We start from the raw sequence: 21,984 nt of genomic DNA, 5'->3' as shown, positions 1-21,984 counted from the left end.
AAGCTGTCTGGTCATATCTGAGTCTATGCATGTCTTTCTCAAATATGTCAAAGCCTTGGTAAAATAACCAGTTCTCAATGGTGTCCTGTTAAAGGAGAACAGATTCTTATTGAACTTATGCAAATGACTGATTGCCATGGAAGAAAGAATACTTACTGAGACCTTTTGGTTTCAGAGGGTTCAGATAGAAAATTTGAATGCCTTGAGCACTTTTACATCTCTATAAGTTACAGATAACTTAAGAAAAAGTATCCCTAGTCTGGAAGAGCAAACATTAGAGAGAACCAGCAATGTTTAAAGTAAGACAAAACATTAAGAGACACAACACTATAATCTTTTAGTTCATTTAGTCCCATGTTACTAAATCTGGTGAATGCGGCTTTAGTTAGTTTTGGAAATTCTTACCCATTTCAGTTTTATTATTTTCAAGTGTATAAAATATCTGTATTTGTCCTGAAAGTCCTTTATATGAATCTCCTTGGAGATAAAACTCATTTTACAAGAGAATTAAAACAATTATAAATGACAAAAACTCAGAATGTATATGGTTTGAGCTGACCAGGAGAGTTTACAATTTAGCTGGCAAGTAAATCAGCTTATTTCTGTGACACATATCATTTCCATAATTACAATATCAAGAGATGATCTCTCAAAACATTAAAACGTTAGGAAATGCATAATCTCTAGAATAGTTATAGCATTTTCCCAAATGTAACCCAAGGTTTATCATTGGTACAGTAGTACTTCATGAGTCACTTAGCATACCAAGGAAAAGCCTCAGTTAAAGAGAATTAAAACTTAAATCTTGTCAATATTTGCTAAAATCTTATAACGTTTTAAAGCACATGCCTAAATATAATTAGGGATGTTAAACACGTGATAAAACAAAACATAGAAACTGGGTTTTCTGGGCAGGCAAAGAGAAAACCATTTACATTTTCGTAACAGCAGATCAATTATCTAAGAAAACTTTGTCCTTTTGGACAGAGACAATTTCAATCTTATACCAATGTACCTTTAAAGCCCATTCATTTCAATCTTAGTCAGTTCTGACCATAGCTAAAGTTTCTTTTCTAAAGATTTCCCTTGGGACACCTGGGTTGCTCAGTGGGTTAAAGCCTCTGCCTTCAGCTCAGGTCATGATCCCAGGGTCCTGGGATCGAGCCCCACATCAGGCTCTCTGCTCAGCAGGGAACCTGCTTCCTCCTTACTCTGCCTCCTCTCTGCCTACTTGTGATTTCTGTCTGCCAAATAAATAAAATCTCAAAAAAAAAAAAAAAGATTTCCCTTCACACCTTCTACAACTTTCTTTTGCATTCAGGTTTTGTCCCAAGTCATTTCCTTACAAACAACCTTCTCATTTAAGACAAAATTACCTTCTCTTATCCTCAACAAAATGTACCTCCATTCCTTGAGTCTTTCTTACATATCTCCTACTTTCCTCCATACAGAGTTGTTTCCCTTATTTCCATCAGTCTTAGTTACACAAAGCATTTTGTATTCTTAGAAACACCTTAATCTCTAGTGAAGACTAAGTATTAATCAATTGTGAACTGTTACAACAGAATTCTTTAGATGGAAAATTTATGAATCAGTTAAGTGCAAAACATGTTTACCAAAAGATTTAAATATTCTTAGTTTCTTTTCAGTAAGAAGTCAAAAGCACAAACCTACATCCAGTAATTAACGACTTAGCATTTTATCCTGTTAAGACCTAGATGTCCACAATTTAATCCCATTTGTCATCCAACCAAAACTTTAAAGTTTCAGGTTACCAAAGACTTTGAAAGCTACTTCAGCAATTACCCATTAAAACTTTGAGATAGACTATTAACCATTAGTTTATTCATTTCTTTGCTAACAGATTTTAACAAATAACACAAGCTTATTTAACCTTTAGTAAACTTCAAAGTTTCACATTTACTGCTGATAACTTAAAAGACAGGTCTATCTTAATTAAACCAACAAACTTAAGTGTAAGTTCCAAACTCAAGTATAATTCCAATACTTATTTACATTCCACCTGGGCCCACTCCACTTTGAATGTTTACCAGAGACACGGGTAGGAAGATCTGGAGTGGGGAGTGTTAGGTCCAGAGGGTGCTCTTCTTGCTCCTTGACAGTGAGGAGAGGAGGAGCCATGGTGCATGATCTAGATAGAGGCTGGTCATGCAGGCTGAATGCACGTTGGTACAGAAACAGGAGAAGGTGGCAACAGAAGAAACAAAGTGCTGCCAGGAGGCAGAGAAAGGATTCCCGGTTTTAGAGCTCATAAGCCCCAACAGAGGAGCAGACGCCATACTTTCCCACCAGCAAGGGAGGAGGGGTTAAGCAGTCCAAGTCAAGCCAGAGAAGACAGGGAAACTTCCCCGAAACAAAGTTTCGGCAGCTGCTTGGGAATATTCCTTACGGTCTCTGTCTTGAGTTAGACTAACCCCAGTTGGCTCCAGTTCTAGCCATTGACACGGGAAATGAGTGAGGGAGAAGCCCCCACATCTATTAGGAGAAGCAGAGAGAAATAAAGTCAGAGTACACTTTGCTAGGGATGGCCCAGGAACCTGGGTTTATTAGAAGGCTTATGTACATAATTATCATCCAATATGTTAGGAGGAAGTTTACTAGCTGACTTGTTCAGGCAAACATGTTCTGCAAAAGCCCCTTAGTTTGGTGTCCTGGTGTAGAGCAATGAAGGCCTAGGTATGAGCAATGAAGGAGTATCCAAGGTCCATTTGCCCTGTTTCCTGCAGAGAAGATCTAACTGATAGATCCCACTGAGGCCATGCAGTGTTACAGGAACTCAGTCCTTTCCTAAGTTTTGCAACCCAAATTATTTCCAGTGGGTTAAAAGGCACCCCAAGGTAGAGTACTTGGGAACTGAGGAAGCCTACTGAGGCCATGCTTCCAGAAAAGTAAAGAAGGTCCATTACCAAATACCCCCAGACTCCTGGGTGGCATCCCACGCAGGATATGTCAGAGGTTCCCATGTCTCAAAAGTGTCCAGAGGCGTCCCTCAACAAAAATCCCTATTGATCACCATCCTGCCTTACCCGGGAAGACATTCCTGCCATAAAAGGCCCTGGAAGGGTGCTGGCATTGATGAAGTTCTAGAACCTAGGTGAGGTTTGGTGGGCTGAGGTCCGGAGCCGACGACCAAGAAAGAATTCTTGAGACATCTTTGGTGCAAAATGGTGGTTTATTAAAGCATGGGGACAGGACCCGTGGGCAGGAAGAGCTGCTGCCCCGGGTTGTGAGGGATGGCAGGTTATGTACCCTGCTGTTGGGGGAAGGTGAGGGGAAGGGAGGTGTCAGTGGAGTTTTCATATGCTAAAGAGGGCCTACAAGGTGCCAGGATGTTCCAGGCCTGCTGGAGGCCTTGCCCTTGCTGCTGGATCAGTGTTGTCTTTAGACCGGCCATTAACATTAAGATAGTTGGGAGACTTTTTGGTGGGGTGTCACAATCCTGCTATCAATCGTCTTTGTTAGTGAGATTTAGGACATTTGTAAGCCAAGGGAGACTCCTGTCTAGCAGGATTGTGAGCTCTGCAAGTTAACTATTTGCTTATTGTTCATGGCAGTCAGGGCTGCCTGAGGGATGCTACACTTATGGAGGGGAAAGGGTGAAGAGGGGGTGCAAGGCGCCAGCTTTTGCTTTGTCCTCAGCCAGCCTCCTGCTCCCTCATCAGCATCACTCCTCTTCCCCATCGCATCCTAAGCTGCTGATGGGTGCCTGGTGAATGGACCAAAATACTGTGCCATGCCATGCCATTGTCTGTCCTGAAGACTGCATACTGTTTTGCCATTTTAACCCATGGAAATACTAGAAAAGTTTGGCAAGGGGAAATTACCCAATTTCATAGCTTTAAGTAGTCTGTAGAAGACACTGACAAGAAACAGTAAAGACTGAACTCCATCATGGTCTAAGCAACATTTCAACACATGTGGTCCTTGCAGCCAACTTCCCTAGGAAACAGTCCCCGGTTGCGTTTTAATTCAATCGGGTACTGGTTTCGGCCGGCTCCCAGTGGATGTCCCATACTTGGTGTTAGCGGATTGGCTTTGGAAGACCCCCTCGCGCGAAGAGAAGTGGCTAGACCAGGGATGTGAGGGGATCACATTAGATCAATCAGGAGGAAACCTCACACGGGAGTCTTAAGATTTGGCAGCCATCCTGGTGACTTAGGTGGCTGTCCCGTGCCCAAGAGAGACAACTTTCCATAAGAACAGGAATACAGAGAGGCCATCAAGTTTCTGGGTCTTATTGCCATTCCGGCCAGGGTACTACTTACAGCCAAAAGGCAGACGCTCTCCTCCCTGTAGAGCAGCCACAGGCTATAGGATTACAGCCTGAGTAATTGACATGCAAGTGTTCCAATAAGCCCATACTCCTTGAAAAGCCCTGAAATGAGAGTCAAGGAAAAGGAGAGAAGGTACTCACCAATTTTGCACCGAAGCTCAGAATCCAAATGTAAAGACTCACAGCCCCATGTTCGGGCGCCTATGATGAAGTTCTAGAACCTAGGTGAGGTTCGGTGGGCTGAGGTCTGGAGCCGAGGACCAAGAAAGAATTCTTGAGACATCTTGAAAGACCACCCCCCCCCCGCCCCCATCGTTAACTAATTAACTGCTCTTTTGTTGTGTAAGAGTACCCCTCCTCCCCTTGCAGTGAAAAGACCCTTCCCCCAGGGTTGAATTCAATGTAACTGCTCTTTTGCCTTTCTGTAACTGCTTGGCTTTTAGGGCATGACACTTGTCTCCTGTTTGAACAAGATACCTTCTCCTAATAGCCGAGGCATGGTCACATAAGCAAGGGGGCTGCATGGTCACGTAGGTCACATAGACAGGGGGCTGCATAGTCACGTAGGCAGGATGTCTTTCTGCTGAGTAATAAGGTCAAACTTCCCCTCTTTGTTTCCCCTTCCCGCCTTTCTCTTCGCGCGAGGGGGTCTTCCAAAGCCAATCCGCTAACACCAAGTATGCCTTTTTTCAAATGTTCAAATTGTCAGCCAATCGGCCCCGTCCCATCCGGGAGTTATTTGTACCTGTCTATAAAAATCCTGCACCACCTCAGCCAGGTGTGTTCAGCTAGCAGGAGCTGCTGACCACCCGCAGGAGCGCGCTGACCACCTGCAGGCGCCTGCATAACAATAAAGAACCTCTTGCTGTTTGCATCCTGTGGCAGTGTTGAATTCTTGGGTAAGGGGATCCGCGGGTCTTTCAATCTTTGGTGCAAAATGGTGGTTTATTAAAGCACGGGGACAGGACCCATGGGCAGGAAGAGCTGCTGCCCTGGGTTGTGAGAGATGGCAGGTTATATACCTTGCCGTTGGGAGGTTGTGAAGGGAAGGGAGATTCTTGGTGGAGTGTTATGATCCTGCTATCATTTACATTCCCTTCTACCTCAGCCTCCTTCAGTTTATGGTGGGGAGGGAGACATGAGGGCTTCAGGAACTGAGAGTTATTTGCCTCTGGAAAATTGTGCTATTGATAAGGTAACCTTCCTGTTTGTAGCTCTCTAGGACATCTGTAGAGCAAGGGAGGTTCCTGTTCTGTAGGATTGTGATCTCTGCAAGTTAACTATTTATCATTTTATGGCAGTCAGGGGTGCCTGAGGAATGCTACACATATTACGGAGGGGAGCGGGTGGAGAGGGGGTGCAAGGTGCCAGATTTTGTTTTGTCTTCAGCCAGCCTCCTGCTCCCTCGTCACTAAGAAAGGTATTTATTTCAGCTGAATGTTAAGAAAGCTCCAGCTGACTGGAGCAATGTATTAAAAGACCCTTGTCAGATTTTATTTTTTTAAAAATGTGGTTTATGAGGCACCTGGTTGGTTCAGTTGATTAAGCATCCAACTCCTGGCTTTGGCTCAGGTCCTGATCTCAGGGTTGTGAGATCAAGACTTATGTGGAGCTGATGAGGGAGCAGGAGTCTGGCTGAAGACAAAGCAAAAGCTAGCACCTTGGACCCCCTCTCTATCCGCTCCCCTTCGGTAATGTGTGTGACATTCCTCAGGCACCCCTGACAGCCATAAACGATAAACAAATAGTTAACTTGCAGAGATCACAATCCTGCAAGACAAGAGTCTCCCTTGGTTTACAAATCAATAGCCAGAGGCAAATAACTCAGTTCCTCAAGCACTAATTATCTCCCTCCCCACCATAAACAAAACTGAATGAGGCTGAGGTAGAAGGGAATATAGTAAATATAGTTAAATCTCTTCTAAACCTAAATCTCACCCACGAAGACGATTGGATTGATAGTAGGATTGTGACATCCCACCAAGCCTCTCCCAACTATCTTGATGTTAATGGCTGGCCTAAAGACAACATTGATCAAGCCACAAGGGCAAGGCCTCTGGTATTCCGGCACCCTGTAGGCCCTCTTTAGGATATGAAAACTCTGTTGAAACCTCCCTTCCCTTCACCTTCCCCCAACCACAGGGTAGGTAACCTGCCATCGCTCACAACCCAGGGCAGCAGCTCTTCCTGCCCACAGGTTCTGTCCTCATGCTTTAATAAACTACCATTTTGCACCAAAGATGTCTCAAGAATTCTTTCTTGGTCATGGACTCCAGACTTCAGCCCACTGAACCTCACCTAGGTTCTAGAACTTCATCAGGGCTGCCTGCTCAGCATGGGGTCTGTTTAGATTTCTCTTCCTCTCCCTCTGCCTCTGCAGCTCCTCCAACTCATGCACATGCACATCCTCTCCCTCTTTCTCCAAAATAAATAAGGAAAATCTGCTAAAATGCTTTTTTTATTTTTGAGATTTTTGTACATCTGGATTTTCCTACAAAATTGATAATTTTTAATGTTGGGAAGTAGTTAACATTAAGTATGCTGAAGGCAAAAAAAAGTATCTATGCACTGAGACCCAACACTTCATTTATAATCTCTGGCCTGCACAAAGTGATGAAGAAAAGAGTAACAAGTCTCATTACACACCACCTAAGGCTGAATAACAAAAATGTTTAGTGCAGCCAGTAAGCTTGGTCACAATTAGCAGTATGGAATTGGAGGAAAGGAAATAGATTGTTGTCACCAATCTGGAAGTTTTGTTATGTGGGTTTGGCAGGCAGTCAAGAGAAGGAAATAAATCTTGTGTATGAAAAGAAGGACATTCATGAACCTATTGTTGGCAAGCTGAGATAGCCTGGAAATGCACTCATTTCTCTTTCAAAGATAAGCTTATAGAAAGAATAAATAATAGATAAATTAACATAGATACCAGAATGAGGCAAGTGAGGCCCCTAGGATACAAAATTTAAGGAGCCAATCACTTGCAGGGTCATGAAGATTCATGGATGAGGCTTGTGCAAACCTAGGTGTACATGTCTCCTGACAGCCTGTGCTCTGGATGCATCAATTGCCTCAACTTAGTGCTGGTTCTGGTATTTACCCTACATCTAAAATAATTATTTATTCTTTTCTCAGACAATATGTCTATTTTTCACTTTGAAGACTAACAAATCTTAGTGAAAATAGTAATGAAAGAATAGTAAAAAGAAAAAAAATCTAGACACTAATGGCCCATTCTGTGACAACAAATTTGCAACCATTTACTCTGTTGAATCAATCTTTATTTCGTATTTACAGATTTTCAATTATACTTCTAAACTGTGAAAGAATTTCTCTTTCTTTTTTTACATATTTATTCATTCCAAGGTATTTATTGAGTTCCTAACTCATGTGTCATTGTGCTAGGCAATTGATTCTATATTGGTGAATAAAACAGAAAAGGTGACTGCCCTTTTGGAGTTGATAAGTGATAGAGAAAAAGACACTTAATAAGTACGTAACTAAATTAATTAGTACTTATCATTGCAGTAAGAACAACAACAAAAAAGAAACAAACACGATGCAGGAATGTCTACTATTATCGTTTCATGTTCGAGAACACAGTCAAGGATCACCTCCAAGACCTTTGGTGATACAGTGTGGTTGAGGAGAATCCCTGCCAGAAGTCCTAAGACATTTGAGAAAGTAAATTATATAACGTCTTTTCTTTCAATATTAAAGATAAAAATGAAATAATTCATGCATAGTTTAAAAAATAGAAAGATAATTTTTCAAGCATGTAGAATAAATACAAAACATTTGGTTATACCACGAAGAGACTAATAATAAAGTTCTTTCTTTCTAGTTTTGCCTCATGCCACACTTTAGTAGTGGCAAAGCCCCCCCCAACTCTCTCTTTCTAATAAAAATTATTTTAAAAGAGATGAAAAATCTGAAAAAATTTAAAAAGCCTACAAAATAAAAATAAAAGAATGTTACTTAGTGTTTTCCCTAAGCTCTGAAGCTTTGCAACCCTCTATTATCAGTAAACTTGAGAGGAGGAAGTTGTTCAAGTGATTGTGTTCAAGGGGAGGGATCTCTTGCCTTGATCCTCAGGTGTAAGTCAGCTAGTGCAAAAGCAGCTCTCCTAAGCAGCAGAGACAGCCCTCTGTGTAAGCAGCTCTGGATTCCAGTATGTGGTGGTGTTTTACTCCCTGAAGGCTTGTAGCGTCAATGGGTGAGATGAATATTGCTGCACCCGGCTCTCTATCCAGGAGCTGAAAATTTGCACCCCAGCTCTTCAGTGAACCCTCACAGAAAAAAAACAATCCACCAGTCTTAACTCCTGAGTCTCTGCCAGAACTCTGTGTTCATGCTGACAGTGAAAATGCATTTTTATCTCAGACACGCAAATGAGTTCCAACTCCAATTTTTTTTGTTTTTAAAGATTTTATTAACTAATTTATCTATCTATCTATCTATCTATTCACATTTTTTATTTTATGTATTTTATTTTATTTATTTATTTTATTATTTATTTATTTACTTATTTATGAGAAGGTCAGAGGGAGAAGCATACTCCCCATGTAGCTGGGAGCCCGATATGGCACTCGCTCCCAGGACTCTGGGATCATGACCTGAGCTGAAGGCAGTTGCTTAAACAACTGAGGCACCCAAGCATCACCAACTCCAATTTCTATGCATTCCTGTGACACAGACCCACACGATACTTGCAGGGTGTTGTAGGTCTTGCCATGCTTCTGTTTTGTGCTGACCCCTCCCAGAAAAGGGAATGCCTAACCATGCTGTGATTCAGGGTATAGGGCTATACAGAACAGAAAGCCGGGAGCTAGCTTCGTGGTTTTCAGCCATTTTTCCCTAACTGATGTCTGGAAACTCTGAAGCATTCGGGCCACACCTGTTCTTCTCCTGACCCCTCAGGATCCTGAGATCATACTGTCACACCTGGGATTCCAACCTGCTTCACCACTTGAACATTTTTAAGCCAGGAATGTTCCCCACAGTAGTAGACTCCTGAGTGTTTCAATCATGCACTTCGTTGTTGATAAAAACTTTGCAGTAGGCACCTCCCCTCTGCTGTATCAACAGCCATATCACCCGCACAACTTATTCCCACCCACACCACTTGAGGTATGAAGCTGCCACAGGCATCACAGTGAGAGCTAGAGGAGCTCTTGAAGTGGTTCGGGATCTTCTTTTGTGGCTCGTGCCACAAAAAGCCCTTTTTTGTGGCTTGGTCCAAGAAAAGAATCATCACCATGATTGACTTTTCATGCCCCTCCTATATAAGGAAAATTTTCCCATCATTCAATGTTCTCTGAGTTCATGAAGCAATCCCTGGAAGGTCTCCCCTGATGGCCGGTCATGGGCACAGGGATCTGAGAGAGTACTGATTACTCATGGCTTACCAGTTGATGGAGACTTGCTCTGTGTGGCCTAAACTGTTCCCTCCACAGGTCTATATCAGCCAAACCCTGTCCTCCTCACCTCAGCATCTCTCTGGTTCTCCTCCCTCTGCCACTCCCCTCTTTCCTGTGCTCTTTTCCCTCTAATAAAGAAATAAATACCTAAAAATAAATAAAATATTGAGCATAAAAGTGTACATTTAGGCCTTCAAGACCTGGCTGGAAACACCCTCCTTTGTGTATTTATTTGTCATATTTCCTCTTGTGCTGATGGCATCAGAGGTGCATGACAACCCAGGGAGTGAGAAGAGTGATGGTGGAGGGAATCTGCCTTCCGAAAAGATCACATAAAGGATTTCAGTCTCCCAATTTTAAGAGCCACTCAACACTGTCATGGGAGGACATCTGTGGTGACATGCTACCAAAATTTGGAGAGTTACTTGGTAATTTAACATAATGTAATATGCCTACAACATGTTGAAATCACCAAACTTCAATAGCTACCAACCTAAATCTTTTAAAAATGACCAAAGAGGCACCTGTATTTCTCAGACAGTAGGATACTTGATCTCAGGGTTATGAGTTTGAGCCTAAAAAAGAAAACAAAAGGACTTACACATGAGCAAAATCAATGAGGCTCAAACAATGGAGCTGGTCAGTGTTGGGATGGATCTTGTTTTGTGTTCATTTTGCCACTGGGCACTGTACACTTAGATGGTACCAATGCTTATCAGCCAACCAGGTTCTCCCTCTAGAGCTCAGGGTCTATAAGAGAAGATTGACAAACAAGAAACAAAATTGTGAATGAAAAGAGCAATTGCTCCATAGGAAAAGAGCAAGGGACTACAATGAAGTCCTGAGCTCCACCAGGTGGGGGTATGACATGGATAGACTGAGAAGACATGTAGAATTCCTGTGGCAGGAAAAGGAGACAGCCCTGCACAAACCTGAGTGTATTCAGCCTGTCAGAGGTCACCATGGAGCAGAGGATCAGAGGCAGACTTTGATATTCCCAGAGTGGAGGTTAGAGAGGAGGCCAGGGTGGCCAGAGAGCAGAGAGCAGAGAGGGAGGACCAGGGCCTCGGGCATTTTAACAGTATCAGTGCCCTTCTCCCAGTGCTGTGTGACCACATTTCTCCATACTCAGTGGTTGAACCCACAAACATTGTCTCCCAGTCTCAAGGGATCAAGAATCCAACAGTGCTCACCTGGGGGCTCCTTCCAGAGTCTCTCTTTAGGTTGGGGCTGTTGTTCAACACCAAGGGAGGACCTGCCTCACTGAGAACCTGAGCTCACTTAGGGGCATTGGCTAGATATGACCCATCTGAGATTTCCACTGTCTTTTGTGATCAACAGTGCTAGGCCACGTGCATATATCTGTGTCATGGTTCAACCTAAGGGCTTGTCCTCAGGTATGAGGATCTGATAGAGAACATGGGTCAGAGTGAACTTGGAGCTGAGCAATGAGCTTTTATGACTAAATTTCAGCAGGGCCTTTGGGTCATGTTACCATGTTCTGTGGAATAAAAGTGAATCACTAAATCCAGATCATGCTCAGCAGAGGGGGTCACACAAGGATGTTTATGGAGGATTTGGGGAACCAATGGTACCCCTGAGGGAAGAAGGTGATGATCCCTGCTGGGTCCATGCCTTGCCCGGGATCAGATTGGAAGGAAGGCTTACTGGGCGTGAACCCAGCTCTTTGAGTGTCCTCAAAGGTGAGGACCTAGATACACCTAGCCATTCACTGGTGGCTCAGGAAAAGGTTGTCTAGAAGGAAGTGGCTATAGGCATGGAAATGGTAACAGGATGAGGGTGTTTTTTTAAAGATTTTATTTATTTGACAGACAGAGATCACAAGTAGACAGAGAGGCAGGCAGAGAGAGAGAGAGAGAGAAGCAGGCTCCCTGCTGAGCAGAGAGGCCGATGTGGGACTCAATCCCAGGCCCCTAAGATCATGACCCGAGCCGAAGGCAGCGGCTTAACCCACTGAGCCACCCAGGTGCCCCAACGAGGGTGATTTTTGATATCCTAGATAGGAGACATCGCCCTATGTTCTTGTCTTAGGAGGCCCCCATGTCATGGCAAACCACTGAATGGACATCACACCCTTTGGAAAGAGGGTAATGGCTTACTTCACAGGAAAGGCCATCTCTATGGGTAAGGGTGGATTCTGACCCTCAAGGGACAAGGATCCAATCACTTCTTTAGGGTTTGCATTGAAAATTAGAAGCCTAAGATCTTGGGAAGCTAATAACAAAACTATTACCCTGTTCTTCTGGGACTCCAGAATGTGAGCACTGATGAACACATGTGTTCACATAGGAGAGAGTGTGCATGTACATACAAAACCACACAAACCAGTAGGGACTGTGTGGTGGTATCTGACTAGTAGCAGATTCAAAGAAGTTGATAAGACGAAGGAAATTTGGTTGGAGGTATTTTCTACATGTGACACCGGTCATCTAACATCATAGATATTATCCAACCTACACCTATGGATATCTGGTAGAAGGACATGCTAGAATCATCCGTATTTTACTGAGAAGACCATCTTTGTCAGGTACAATGGTTTATCCAGGGTCAAAAACAGGTAAGAATAGAGTTCTGTCTGAAACCAGGTGTGTTTCCAAGCTGAGGCCCTGGCTGCACCCAGATCTTCCCTGGGGCCCTGTGGAGAGAAGTGTGTTGGCATCACTGTGTACAGATGTGACCTTTCATGCAGAAAGGCAATAAGGAGATGACAGACCAGAGCACTGTTTGTGTAGGTGTCAAACAAGGAGTGGACTGTGGTAGGGGATCCCAGGCAATGATGTCACTTCCTTGGCCACAGACCCTAACAGAACTTGGAACCCCTGCAACCAGGCATCCAGATTCTAGTGTAGTCCGTATCAGGGTTACTTGGCTAGAGACATCTGATATGGAAAGATGTCCTCTTGCTGCTTTCCTACTTCCTGGGGTTCTGGCTTCTGGAAACCCCAGGGAAATGGCTTTTTCACATGCTGCAGATACTGGCTCAAACCTCTCCCTCAATGCCTCAGAACATTTGGCAACAGTTGCCATAGTACTTAATACTGAGCAGACTAGGTGATGCCCACCCCTCTGAACTATCCAAGGGCAGCCCCATCCCTTCCTCTTGAGTTATAGGGAAAGAGGAATATGTGGGTGTTCCCACCCATGGGCTGGAGGAGGTTGAGCACAGTGGATACCCTAGTGATCCCTTCTTGCTCACACCAATGTCATTGTGGGCAGGGTGAAAACAGGATGTCTGAGGTGCCTCTTATCTGTGCCAGAGCACATCCATGGCCCTGAGAAAGGAGGGCCTTCCCTCTCCACCAGGGTAGCGAGGTATTATAAATTAGAGGGGCTGCTGAACTTTCATCCACATATCTGTTATTCCTGCTTTAGAGTAAAGGTCTGAGAGCTTCTTCTGGAAAATGGGAAGATGTCCTGGGGAGATGTGGATGGTGTGTGAGCACTGTGGGAGAGCATAGGGGGATGGAGGACAGCTTCAACCCCTGAGAGGGTCATTCTCCATGCCTGCCCCCTCCCAGCCCTATCTCTACCTTAATTCTGGGACCCAGAACCGAATATTTTGAAAGAATCACACAGAAGTCTGTTGGAATCTGGACACTGGATGCTCAGAGAGTGCTCAGGAGACCCAGTGAGAGCTCAGGGATCGGACGTCCCACACATGTGGGAGATTAGTGTCAATGGAAGGAGACCTACTCATGGCACCTAGTGAATAAGGAAGCACATGGGCACAGGAGGTCACTTTTGAGCTATTGGGAGGGTCCTGGGTAGGCCTGGCTAGAGACAGAGTCCGTTGGTTCCCATCTTCTTTGTATCTCCCCAGAGTAGTGGCATGTGCAGTGAGAGTAATGAAAAGGCCAGACATCACACCTCCCTGGGCACATGCCGTTGAATTCAAGTGACAAGTGGGCAAGGATACAGGCTGAGGAGTGTGTCCAGCTCCCCTGAGGAGGACAGAAATGCTCACACAATTGATCAAGGACACACATTCATAGTGAATTTCAGCTACCTTTCCATCTGTAAAAGGTCTGTCTCAGGCAGGACTGCTAGATCGCAGGTGAACAAGGAGTAGGACTGGTCTCTGACAGAGGCTGGAAGCCCAGGACCCAGGTTCACACAGGGTTCCCTAGGATATTGGTTTGAGAAGGTGCCCTGTCCTCTGACTTCTCTGCCTACCTGTCTGTCCCTAGGACCATCTATTCCATCTTGAGCACATTGCTGGAACAATATCCCAAGGATTTTTTCCATCCCCCAGAATTTCCCAGCCTGAATTGCGTATAGGCATACCTGGGTCTCAATATGCCCGGCTCAGACCTGGAGCGCTGTTCCCAGCTTCTGCTCTCATAGCTGCAACACCTCAAGCCCACGGAGCCAGAGGCTGGGGTGAGGAGGACTGGGGCTGACTTATGTGGGCCTGAGGAAGAGACAGGGTGGGCCACACTGAGTAAGCCTCCATAGATTGTAGTTGGGCCAAGAGGAGTGAGTAGTCTCGGATCTCTGTCTTCATAGGCTTCAGCTGGGGAAACCTTCCAGAGATTGGGTCTTGAACGCAGACCACACTAAGTGGTGGGAAGTTTCTTTTATGTATGAGGCAAAAGGGAAGCCAGTCGTGCTAATGATACTTTCTCTTCTTGGAGCTACACAACCAGCCCCAGAGCAAGATTTTGATCCACCTCAGGAACTCGTCCCAGCACCCATTCTGGCACCTGCTGCATCTTTGGAGCCTGAACTGGCTCACCCCATCCCTACTGCTATGGCTCACCTGTCAGGATGACCAGTGACACCACCTGCCCTGGTAGTCAGGGCTCTAATTCACTCTCCTGAGATGCAAAAGCCTTCAGTCCCTTTGCCTGACCTGAAGGTCCAGCAGGGTCCTGCCCCTGCTCTTGGGATACCTGTATGGCATGAACCACCAGCTGCCTCAGTGGAACAAACAGTCTTAGCCCCTGAGCAGCAGCTGGTGCAGGTTGCAGCCCCAAACAATGTCTTCCCCTCCCCTGTCATTGTCCTCTTTGTAATATTTGTGTTTTGTGTACACCTGTATAATGACTTAATAGATTTTGTTCTTTAAATAAATTAGAATTTCAGCTTACATAAAATTTTACTTAGTTCCTTTTCAATGGTATATCAAGGTCTCATTAGATACACTCAGAGTTTGGCACAACCATTTACTTCTACAAAATTTCCATCTCAGAGACATCTGTGCTACTAACACTCATTCTTCATTCCCTCATCCCAGTCCCTGCAACCACTGCTTTTCTCTCTGTCTCTGGTACTTTACTTCCTCTTGGATTTTCATGTGCCTGGAATCCTACAATATGGTCTTCTGTGTCTGTCTGCAGAACTTAAGAGTGATTCACATTTTTAATTGTTTTATACAAATAACTCTTTATTACAAAGGTATGTTCCTGAAAGTACAAAGATCATGGGAAGCCCCCAAATGAACTATTTTCATTATCTGTAATAGGGTTTCCTTTCATAAGGATGCCTTGAAAAGTAGAAACAACAAGAGAAATGTCTGGCTCTATGAGACACCTTTAATTTTTCATTTTCCTGGGTAGTCTACATTTCAAATATTCTAATAGGCATATTATAAAATATTAAAATCATATCTTAAATATTCTCATTTTTTGCTAGCAAGTTAGGTAATAAAGTAAATATTTATTTAGGTTTTATCCAGACTATGTTTATGTAGTAAATAATGACTTATATATGAAAAAAACAAGAAGCAGATTCCTTCTACCAAGAAATAATCGCCCATAACACACGGTGTCCTTTTCCCCGCCATTCCCTCTAAGTGTAGTGTGTGTGTGTGTGTGTGTGTGTGTGTGTGGCAGAGAGAGAGAGACAGAGTGGGTCCCTGAAGGATCCAGGACTGCACTTTTGTTCAACCTGATGTACCCACAGTGGACAGGCACTGTCTCTGCTGTCCCTTTGAACATTCTCAGTGACAATACTCAACAGCACCATCTGATAAACAACTAAGTCATTTCCACTTATTTGATTCTAATAATGTAAGTGATTATCATGTCTGTGCCATGAATCTCTGTTTCTCTACAAATGATTCCTATAAACACCAATACTAGAACACAAATATCACTGGTCTATAAAGCAAGGAATAAAACAAGCACAAAAAGCAAAAATCCCTGCTTTCATGGACATTACTATCTGGTAGGAGAGAGAGAGACAATAAACATAAAAAATTAGAAAAATACTGCATGAAGCATGTCATGTGGTGCAAAGCACTATGGAAATAAGGCTGGAAATGGATGGGGAAATTAGGATGTGAGAGAGGACTGTGGGGTTGTTATATTCAATAGGATGGTCAGGGAAGTCATCACAAGGTATCTGTGACTCTTGTTCAGGGACAGTGGACACGTAGGAGAAAGAATCACTCCAGGCCAGTGCAAAGGCCCCAGGCTGGGAGTTTGCTGGTATGTTTAAGGGACAGCTAGGAGACCAAGGAGGTTGAAGGAGAGATAGAAAGAAGAAAAAAAAGAGAAGTGGCCAATGGGTACACAAGAAAGTATGCAGATCATGGAAGCCTTGTGGGCCAATGAAAGCGCTTTGGCTTTTACTCCAACATAGGCTGGAAGCAGAGGAACAACTTGACTATCTTATACATTATGGGATTTCATGGGCTCCTGTGTTCAAAATAAGGTATGGATAGACTTCTGGTCCCAGGATTAGCATGTAAACAAGTTATCACTCCTATCCTTAACATAAGAAAGAAGTGAAGAAAACTGAAAATCAATAATTTTCCTGGACTTGTCAGAGAACTGAGGTTACAAGGCAAAGGGCCACCCTGAAATGTGGAGACACAGGAGAATACAGAGATCACAGTCAAGGTCTACTTGCCTGGAGCAGAAGCTCTAAAGCCATAAGCTGGTAAGAACACCTGAATGGTAATTTTGACAAATTGACAGAAACAGAATGTAGACTAGTATGGCTGTGAATAACTCTGGTGACTTATGGAGACTCTTAGACTTTCTTGACTTTACCCTCCAAGATCCCCCAGATTCTCACAAGAAAGAACCAAGAAAGATCCCCTCATGGCTCTGGGGATTTGAAATACTCCCCGAAGATTCTCCATAACAAAGACCCACTCTCCAGTGAAAAAAACTTCACTGGAGCCTTGCCTCACCAAGGTCAGAAATTCATATCTGCACAGAAGACAGTATGGGAGAGGAAGGAGAGGAAATTAGGAAGTTACTGTAATACCTGTGGGAGGCAAAGATGCAGAGTTGGTTTCTTCCCATGAAGAGCCTAGAAAAGACTGAGCCTGGAGGAAAGGGAGAAAGAAAGTCAAATAGTGAGTTTATTAAAAGGAGGACAGTTTGTAGTCACAGACAGAGAAAGGAGAAGGTAAACCATTTCTCTCAAATTACAGAGTGAAAGGGTCCCTCTCCAAGCCAGCCATACTGTCCACCATTCTACAGCCAATTTATTAGTCACCTTAGGTAAGCTAGGTAGAATAGGAAGAGAACCTGTGAAGAATTTATCCTTGTGCCAACCTTTCACCACAGTTTTTGCAAGCATCCTTTGTCCAGTGGGCTGTATGATTCTGGAAACAGGCACTATTAGCACTCTTCAAGATAGCTACATGGTCTCCAGATGGACATCACAGATATATTCAGAATATTTCATCCCAAAGCAACAGAATACACATTCTTCTCTAGTGCACATGGAACATTCTCCAGAATAGATCACATCCTCAGTCCTAAATCAGGACTCAACCAGTATCAAAAGATTGGGATCATTCCCTGCATATTTTCAGACCACAATGCTCTAAAGCTAGAACTCAACCACAAAAGGAAGTTTGGAAAGAACCCAAATACATGGAGACTAAACAGTATCCTTCTAAAGAATGAATGGGTCAACCGGGAAATTAAAGAAGAATTGAAAAAAATCATGGAAACAAATGATAATGAAAATACAACGGTTCAAAATCTGTGGGACACAACAAAGGCAGTCCTGAGAGGAAAATATATAGCGGTACAAGCCTTTCTCAAGAAACAAGAAAGGTCTCAGGTACACAACCTAACCCTACACCTAAAGGAGCTGGAGAAAGAACAAGAAAGAAACCCTAAGCCCAGCAGGAGAAGAGAAATCATAAAGATCAGAGCAGAAATCAATGAAATAGAAACCAAAAAAAACAATAGAACAAATCAACGAAACTAGGAGCTGGTTCTTTGAAAGAATTAATAAAATTGATAAACCCCTGGCCCGACTTATCAAAAAGAAAAGAGAAAGGACCCAAATAAATAAAATCATGAATGAAAGAGGAGAGATCACAACTAACACCAAAGAAATACAAACTATTATAAGAACATACTATGAGCAACTCTACGCCAACAAATTTGACAATCTGGAAGAAATGGATGCATTCCTAGAAACATATAAACTACCACAACTGAACCAGGAAGAAATAGAAAGCCTGAACAGACCCATAACCAGTAAGGAGATTGAAACAGTCATTAAAAATCTCCAAACAAACAAAAGCCCAGGGCCAGACGGCTTCCCGGGGGAATTCTACCAAAACATTTAAAGAAGAACTAATTCCTATTCTCCTGAAACTGTTCCAAAAAAAATAGAAATGGAAGGAAAACTTCCAAACTCATTTTATGAGGCCAGCATCACCTTGATCCCAAAACCAGACAAGGATCCCACCAAAAAAGAGAGCTATAGACCGATATCCTTGATGAACACAGATGCGAAAATACTCAACAAAATACTAGCCAATAGGATTCAACAGTACATTAAAAAGATTATTCACCACGACCAAGTGGGATTTATTCCAGGGCTGCAAGGTTGGTTCAACATCCGCAAATCAGTCAATGTGATACAACACATCAATAAAAGAAAGAACAAGAACCATATGATACTCTCAATAGATGCTGAAAAAGCATTTGACAAAGTACAACATCCCTTCCTGATCAAAACTCTTCAAAGTGTAGGGATAGAGGGCACATACCTCAATATCATCAAAGCCATCTATGAAAAACCCACCGCAAATATCATTCTCAATGGAGAAAAACTGAAAGCTTTTCCGCTAAGGTCAGGAACACGGCAGGAATGTCCAATATCACCACTGCTATTCAACATCGTACTAGAGGTCCTAGCCTCAGCAATCAGACAACAAAAGGAAATTAAAGGCATTCAAATCGGCAAAGAAGAAGTCAAATTATCACTCTTCGCAGATGATATGATACTATATGTGGAAAACCCAAAAGACTCCACTCCAAAACTGCTAGAACTTATACAGGAATTCAGTAAAGTGTCAGGATATAAAATCAATGCACAGAAATCAGTTGCATTTCTCTACACCAACAGCAAGACAGAAGAAAGAGATATTAAAAGTCAATCCCATTTACAATTGCATCCAAAACCATAAGATACCTAGGAATAAACCTAACCAAAGAGACACAGAATCTATACTCAGAAAACTATAAAGTACTCATGAAAGAAATTGAGGAAGACACAAAGAAATGGAAAAATGTTCCATGCTCCTGGATTGGAAGAATAAATATTGTGAAAATGTCTATGCTACCTAAAGCAATCTACACATTTAACGCAATTCCTATCAAAGTACCATCCATCTTTTTCAAAGAAATGGAACAAATAATTCTAAAATTTATATGGAACCAGAAAAGACCTCGAATAGCCAAAGCGATATTGAAAAAGAAAGCCAACGTTGGTGGCATCACAATTCCGGACTTCAAGCTCTATTACAAAGCTGTCATCATCAAGACAGCATGGTACTGGCACAAAAACAGACACATAGATCAATGGAACAGAATAGAGAGCCCAGAAATAGACCCTCAACTCTATGGTCAACTAATCTTCGACAAAGCAGGAAAGAATGTCCAATGGAAAAAAGACAGCCTTTTCAATAAATGGTGCTGGGAAAATTGGACAGCCACATGCAGAAAAATGAAATTGGACCATTTCCTTACACCACACACAAAAATAGACTCAAAATGGATGAAGGATCTCAATGTACGAAAGGAATCCATCAAAATCCTTGAGGAGAACATGGGCACCAACCTCTTCGACCTCTGCCGCAGCAACATCTTCCTAGGAACAACGCAAAAGGCAAGGGAAGCAAGGGAAAAAATGAACTACTGGGATTTCATCAAGATCAAAAGCTTTTGCACAGCAAAGGAAACAGTTAACAAAATCAAAAGACAACTGACAGAATGGGAGAAGATATTTGCAAACGACATATCAGATAAAGGACTAGTGTCCAGAATCTATAAAGAACTTAGCAAACTCAACACCCAAAGAACAAATAATCCAATCAAGAAATGGGCAGAAGACATGAACAGACATTTCTGCAAAGAAGACATCCAGATGGCGAACAGACACATGAAAAAGTGCTCCATATCACTCGGCATCAGGGAAATACAAATTAAAACCACAATGAGATATCACCTCACACCAGTCAGAATGGCTAAAATCAACAAGTCAGGAAATGACAGATGCTGGCGAGGATGCGGAGAAAGGGGAACCCTCCTACACTGTTGGTGGGAATGCAAGCTGGTGCAGCCACTCTGGAAAACAGCATGGAGGTTCCTCAAAATGTTGAAAATAGAACTGCCCTATGACCCAGCAATTGCACTATTGGGTATTTACCCTAAAGATACAAATGTAGTGATCCAAAGGGACACATGCACCCGAATGTTTATAGCAGCAATGTCCACAATAGCCAAACTATGGAAAGAACCTAGATGTCCATCAACAGATGAATGGATCAAGAAGATGTGGTATATATACACAATGGAATACTATGCAGCCATCAAAAGAAATGAAATCTTGCCATTTGCAACAACATGGATGGAACTAGAACGTATCATGCTTAGCGAAATAAGTCAAGCAGAGAAAGACAACTATCATATGATCTCCCTGATATTAGGAAGTGGTGATGCAACATGGAGGCTTAAGTGGGTAGAAGAATAAATGAAACACGATGGGATTGGGAGGGAGACAAACCATAAGTGACTCTTAATCTCACAAAACAAACTGAGGGTTGCCGGGGGGAGGGGGTTTGGAAGAAGGGGGTGGGATTATGGACATTGGGGAGGGTATGTGATTTGGTGAGTGCTGTGAAGTGTGTAAACCTGGTGATTCACAGACCTGTACCCCTGGGGATGAAAATATATGTTTATAAAAAATAAAAAAAAATAAAAAAATAAACAAACAAACAAACAAACAAAAAAAGATAGCTACATGGTCTCAAGGTCACAGGATCACCTGGAAATCACCCTTCTCTTTCCTTCAAGTCCCCATTAGACCATGACAAATCTCTTGGCATATTTTTTTTTTCCATGGCTACACCTCATGTAGTTGTGGTCAATGTTTCAGACCACAAATATGCCAATCAGGTTCATCCAAACAGTAATGGGTACTACCAGGCCCTGAGATCTACTGATCTTTATCTACTGATCTTTACCCTGTAGTTCCTCAAGCATTTCCACGGAAGTACCTTAAAATACTGTAAAATTTATGTTTTAACCTTTTAACCTTCAGGTGGTCTTCTTGGTTTTTGTTTTTGTCTTTGTTTTTGTATTCCAGCAGATCCAGCATCAGCGCTGGTTTCTTCTCAAAATATTCAACACTATTTGTCAGAGAACAGCCTAAATGACAGCACTCACATCACAGTATGTAGAATATTCTCTTTTTTTAAAAAAGATTTTTATTTATTTATTTGATAGACAGAGAGAGATCACAAGTAGGCAGAGAGGCAGGCAGAGAGAGAGGGGGAAGCAGGCTCCCTGCCAAGCAGAGTGCCTGATGTGGGGCTCGATCCCAGGACCCTGAGATCATGACCTAAGCTGAAGGCAGAGGCTTAAACCACTGAGCCACCCAGGCGCCCTGTAGAATATTCTCTTTGATGAAAAGATCCTCTCAGACTAGGTATCTCTGGTTTCACTGCCATTTCTGTGGGAGCAGCTGGAGATTGATGTGGCGCCAAGCTCAAGGTCGTCTCCAAATCAGCAGATGAGACACATGAGGACTCCCACTTTTAGTAACTCCTGTGATGGCCCATTTCTATGTCTGCATTCTGAACTTCACAGATAATATGACTGAGATTTGGGAGGTCACTATGAATGGATGGGTGGACAGATGGATGGATATCAGAAAGCAGTGTTAAATACAGTTCTCAGGATGCTTCCTTCCAGGCAAAAGACAGCCTATTTTCCACTTCTTATATTTTTAGTAGTGAAATTTTGGAGGTATATGGGGCTAAGA

General features: G+C 42.9%; 1 long non-coding RNA gene across 5 annotated transcripts in view; it reads right to left on the bottom strand.

Annotated features, from left to right (window-relative positions):
* Positions 1-27: 27 nt before the first annotated feature.
* LOC101690477 overlaps positions 28-21,984 on the bottom strand; it is a 70,658-nt gene continuing 48,701 nt past the window's right edge. For 3 of the 5 annotated variants that reach the window (XR_006607597.1, XR_006607601.1, XR_006607598.1), the window contains 3 exons: positions 10,316-10,464; positions 4,287-4,396; positions 34-85 (listed from right to left, as the gene is read on the bottom strand). This is a non-coding gene — a long non-coding RNA (uncharacterized LOC101690477). Of the gene's footprint in view, positions 86-4,286; positions 4,397-10,315; positions 10,465-14,019; positions 14,147-21,984 lie in introns of all 5 variants that reach the window. The other 2 variants (XR_006607599.1, XR_006607600.1) reach the window with 2 other exon arrangements.

This window comes from Mustela putorius, unplaced genomic scaffold (genome assembly GCF_011764305.1).
Source record: "Mustela putorius furo isolate JIRA1106 unplaced genomic scaffold, ASM1176430v1.1 tig00000695_pilon_pilon_pilon, whole genome shotgun sequence".
Taxonomy (NCBI): domain Eukaryota; kingdom Metazoa; phylum Chordata; class Mammalia; order Carnivora; family Mustelidae; genus Mustela; species Mustela putorius.
Note: the sequence above shows the minus strand (reverse complement) of the source record. Positions and strands in the feature narration are given on the sequence as shown.